The following is a 6,097-nucleotide window of genomic DNA, read 5'->3' on the forward strand; positions in this document are numbered from 1 at the left end:
GTCAAATTGTACAGATCTGAGGGTTCAGTGGTCAGTCTGAGCAGAATGATCCTTTGGGAGCTTATTAATGGAGTTTGGGAGCTTATTAATGGAGTTGACCAATGTTCTGTACACACATAGTGGTGGTAGTCACCAGCCATCTGCATTACTGGACAGGAGTGAATGAAATCCAGTGCACCATCTTGCTGTTTGGTTAAGCTCCACACACATGACCACAACATCCCTGCCAATTTTATGTGCTGCCAATTTACACTTCCTTTACAAATGACACTGCCTTTACAAATGACACCGCCTTTACAAATGACACTGCCTTTACAAATGACACTGCCTTTACAAATGGCACTTCCTTTACAAATGACACTGCCTTTACAAATCACACCGCCTTTACAAATTACACCGCCTTTACAAATTACACCGCCTTTACAAATGACACCGCCTTTACAAATCACACTGCCTTTACAAATCACACTGCCTTTACAAATGACACTGCCTTTACAAATCACACTGCCTTTACAAATCACACCGCCTTTACAAATCACACCGCCTTTAAAAATTACACCGCCTTTACAAATTACACCGCCTTTACAAATCACACCGCCTTTACAAATCACACTGCAATTACAAATCACACCGCCTTTACAAATCACACCGCAATTACAAATCACACCGCCTTTACAAATCACACTGCAATTACAAATCACACTGCCTTTACAAATCACACTGCAATTACAAATCACACTGCCTTTACAATTTACACTGCCTTTACAAATTACATTGCCTTTACAAATTACACCGCCTTTACAAATTACACTGCCTTTACAAATTACAATGCCTTTACAAATTACACTGCCTTTACAAATTACATTGCTTTTACAAATTACACCGCCTTTACAAATTACACTGCCTTTACAAATTACAATGCCTTTACAAATTACACTGCCTTTACAAATCACACCGCCTTTACAAAGTACAATGCCTTTACAAATTACACTGCCTTTACAAATTACATTGCCTTTACAAATTACACTGCCTTTACAAATTACACCGCCTTTATAAATCACACTGCAATTACAAGTCACACTGCAATTACAAATCACATTGCCTTTACAAATCACACTGCAATTACAAATCACACTGCCTTTACAAATCACACTGCAATTACAAATCACACTGCCTTTACAAATTACACTGCCTTTACAAATTACACTGCCTTTACAAATTACATTGCCTTTACAAATTACAATGCCTTTACAAATCACACCGCCTTTACAAATCACACTGCAATTACAAATCACACTGCAAATACAAATCACACCGCCTTTACAAATCACACCGCCTCTACAAATCACACCGCCTTTACAAATTACACCGCCTTTACAAATCACACCGCCTTTACAAATCACACCGCCTTTACAAATGACACTGCCTTTACAAATGACGCTGCCTTTACAAATCACACCGCCTTTACAAATCACACTGTCTCTACAAATCACACCGCCTTTACAAATTACACCGCCTTTACAAATCACACTGCCTTTACAAATCACACTGCCTTTACAAATGACGCTGCCTTTACAAATGACGCTGCCTTTACAAATCACACCGCCTTTACAAATTACATTGCCTTTACAAATGACGCTGCCTTTACAAATCACACTGCCTTTACAAATGACACTGCCTTTACAAATGACGCTGCCTTTACAAATCACACCGCCTTTACAAATTACACCGCCTTTACAAATCACACTGCCTTTACAAATTACACTGCAAACAACTGACAGAATTTTGTTTAACATTCTTTTGCTGACAGTTTTAAAGCTCCCATAACATATCAATCTGTGTTTGGCTGAAATGCTTAGCCTTAGGACATTCTGCAAAGCGTGTAACAAATGTCACTTTATCTAAAACGTATAGTGTTGCAGTCATTAATTCAATAGTTATAGTAAGGATGTACATATACAGTATAACACCCCATCGGGCTACGCATGTGGGTGGTGCGCTCCATGGTGGCACAGGCAGACAAGCATTACCAGGAGGGTGAGCTTATGCAGTGACAGTTAGTGACCGGGTCGGCAAGTGACAGGGGAAGGAAAGCACAGGGCTGGGGACTGATAGGAGTGGGAAGTGGTCTCAGATCCCTTAAAGTGTGGACAGCAGTTAGTTACTGTTTACTGCTGACATGAGAAAAACCCCAAGTGAGAGAAGGGGATACAGTAAGATCCATAGACAGTCTGTATGCACGTAAGCTGAAATGGACCGTGGAACTAAAGAGCCCAGCTATGAGGGCTGTGAGGCACCTGTGAGACGGGGGTAGATGTACTAACCTTTGGAGAGAGATAAAGTATAAACCAAGCAGCTCCTTACTGTCATTCTCAAGTACAACCTGTAAAATGACAGGAGCTGATTGGTTGGTACTTAATTTATCTCCATTTTATCTCTCTCCAAGCATTAGTACATCTCCCCCCGGAGTGTGTTAGACCGTTCTCCGTGAACTGATCCATCTCCAAGTGTCCTATGAGAATGTGCAAGGGACATATAAAGTTATTGCAACTCAAGTACTGTTCAGGAGTAGGAGCAAGAGGAGTATAAATGTCATCTTTTGAAATCAAGAGATGGTCTGGTAATTCAATTTGACATCTGCTTGCTCTGCACCGTCACCCTGGCACCTTTGTGTCCACACATGTAAGTTGCTGCTAGACCCATATGAGCAAGACCCCTCGTCACCTATGTGCACACCGAGATGTAGCCAGTGCAAATGAGAGCGCAAAGGAAGAGGTGCATCACCAACACATGCATTCCCTATTACCACACGGATGTAGTTACATTATCTACCATCTAGATACTGGCTGACGAAATTACGGTTCCGGAATCCCGAACCACGGACAGAAGACTGGCGCCCGGAATCCCGACATGAGTGGAGATGCCAATGCCAGGATTTCGATCGTAAGTATAGCAGGCCCCCTTAGCTGTTAGCTGTGGGGCGGGGGGGGTGTTGGGTTTAATGACCCCAGGGGAGTTAGGGTTAGGCTGCGGGAGGGGGGAGGTTAGGGTAAAGCTGCGGACAGCGGGGCGGGGTTAAGGTTAGACACCACCGGAAGGGGTTTTTTTAGTGTTATGCACTAAGGGGGGAGGGTTAGGTTTAGGCACTAACTGGGAGGGTTAGGGTGCAGGGTAGGGAGGGCTAGGGTGCAGAAAAGAAGGGTTATGGTTAGAGGGTGAAGGGGGAGGGTTAGGACACTTACGTATCCCCTGTCGGGATTCTCAGCATCGAGATGTCATTGTCGGTCTTTTGACATCCCAAGGGCTCCCATACCCAACCCACCACACAGTATACCATATATAGTAGTATACCAAAAAAGTATAATGCATAAAAATGGTTCACTCCCTTTTGAGGGTGGTAACAAGCCTTAATAATTCCCTTGTCTCCTCTGGTGAAAAATGTAATTTGGAAACTAGAAATAAGGAGCACCCAGCGGTGAAGGTACTGTATAAATACATATAATACACTGTGACATCATCCAAAAGCTATAGTAGTGAGAAAAATGTGCTTATGTAAAATAACGTACAGATTCTTCATTGTTCAGTTGAATAACTTCATAGAGATACAGAAAAGAGACAAAGCATAGACTCTCAGGGGGATCGGTATGAATGACCGCCTGACATGAGCCTGTCAGTTCAAATCCCGATGCTGGCAGCACGAACAGTGCAGATCCCGACAGGGCAGGTAAGTAAGCTATCCCTAACCTCCCCCCCTAACCCTCCCTTAGGGGTGCCGAACCCTAACCTCCCCCCTAGTGCCTAACCCTAACCTCCCCCCAGGGGTGCCTAAACCTAACCCCCCTCCCTGCACCCTAAACCTAACCCTCCCAGGGGGGTGCCTAACCTCCCCACAGGGGGTTGCCTAACCCTAAACCCCCCTTCCCCTAGCCTAACCCTCCCGGGAGCCCATAATACTAGCCCCCCCCCCCCCCGCGGCTGTCTGCTTGCGCTGCCCGGTTTGCCTTCATTCGGTATGCTGGGCGTCGGGATTTAGGCAATGGATTTAGGTGGATTTTTAATGGATTTAGGTGGATAATGATAGGCGTCGGGATTTCATTATTTAGGCCTGTGCCAGAATTTGACAGTTGGGAAGCCGGCGGTCGGCATTTTGACCGCCGGCTTCTTGACTACATCTCTTCTCGGGTGTCTAAAAACTCTGAACAATACACATACATACAGTCATGTAATGTTTTCAAATGTTTAATCAAGCAATGGAAATACATTTGCATCATCATAGATGAAATAATCTTATCGAAACAAATATTCCGGAGCACAAAATGGAAGCTTATATGTCCTTCTTGCCAAAATGGGCAAAAGGAATTGCGGAAGGCCTCCAGGAGATGAGAAGAAATGGCAATAAACTTATCTATTATGTAATTGTAGATAAAATATGTGTGTCTTGCATACACATGTAAGTGTGATAATGTGCTAGTTTGTGCATTGCAGGCTTCATAAGATTGATTGGAACTATTTCTTAGAATAAAAATCATACGTAGAAATGAAATGTATTTTAATGTTACCACATGGCTTCATGCATAAGGGCTTAAAATATATTTAACAGATCAAATATAATAGATGCTGACACACGTCTGCAGCTTGCCTACAAAGTATAAACTTATGTACAGTACTTATCAACACAAAATACTGTTATCAGTGTAAATTTAGTATTGGGAAATGTAAGTAGTGTAAAATCTAATAAATGGACACTGATAGTGGAGATGTTGCTATGTTAGTCAACCTGCTATATCATAATAAATTGCCACAAACAGGTTTCCAAAACAAAAATGCCAATCACTCTGAAGGCTGCAATGAGAGAGGGGAAATGGGGAAGAGTCCCAGGGGTCCCAGGGCTCTTGTTATTTTAGGATAGTTTCCCAACCTTTTTGCATCATGTTTGAAACACCCTCTATTGTGTTTCCCTGATGGCTGTATAAAGTGTAAATTATTTCCAAGTACCTCCAAATGTGTGTAAATTTTTGCCAAAGTACTTTTTTATTAAACATTTTCGAATTTTGTTTGAACTATGATTTCTTAATTTATGTTTATATTAATTTAACTGGTGGAAGAGCCCCTTGAATTTGGTAGAGACACTTTGGTTTAGGGCCCGGGTTCCCAACAGGAAACAGACTTATTTTGTGTGCAAGGGATACTTTTGAATTTTTTTGAGGAATTATTGAAACTATCTGTGCAAATCCAATGGGCGTTATGAGATAGGGCGCAGCATGCCAACAACTAGGTTCCTTTCCAAATTAATAGAAAATAGATATTGTATAGGGGATATTCTTGGCACTTACCTATCCAGGGGGGTTGTGGGAGGGAAGTGAAGGTGTGAGGAAGGGCATAAATAACAAAAATGCAGCTGTAATGTGGTCACAATAAAAAGGATTTATTCCAAAATAATTAAAACAGCAATACTTTCACTGATGTGTCAAACAAAATACGCATAAATACACATGAATTATAATCACATGAAGGGCAAGCTTCATACAATAAATTTCGTTTAATAAATATACTTGGTAAGAGTTACTTATAATAACTGGCAATATATATATATATATATATATATATATATATCATATTTAATAATAAAAGAAACAGTCAAGAGGTAATAGGCCTAACTGGCCTTGGTTATGATAGAAAATATCCAGAGACCTGTAATCTTATAAAATGCTTTGCCTACCTGGCTGTACAATGCTAGGTATACATGGGTCAATTCAGATGGTTGAATATTGCATCAGGGTGGACAACAATTTTTGCAGATAATTCTGGTGTTAAATACACAGGATAGCAGGTGGTTGTGATGATAAGTTCAGAGACCTGATTATCCAAAACGAAACTGGCTAAATAAGTCAGAATACATGGTGTTTACCTGGGATGGTGTCTGTGATATGTGGTGCTTGAGTTTCCCTTTTTCCCACAATTGAGGTCCAGATAGCAGCAGTGTTGGTCCTGCTGCTACTGCATTCGCTCTGCCCGGCGCCTCTGTGTACATCCTGGTTGCTGGACTTCACTATGGGACGCACATTGGCTACTTCCGGTTCCTTCTGCAGCTGTTTCC

Source organism: Taudactylus pleione, unplaced genomic scaffold (genome assembly GCF_031769625.1).
Source record: "Taudactylus pleione unplaced genomic scaffold, aTauple2 ptg000374l, whole genome shotgun sequence".
Classification (NCBI taxonomy): domain Eukaryota; kingdom Metazoa; phylum Chordata; class Amphibia; order Anura; family Myobatrachidae; genus Taudactylus; species Taudactylus pleione.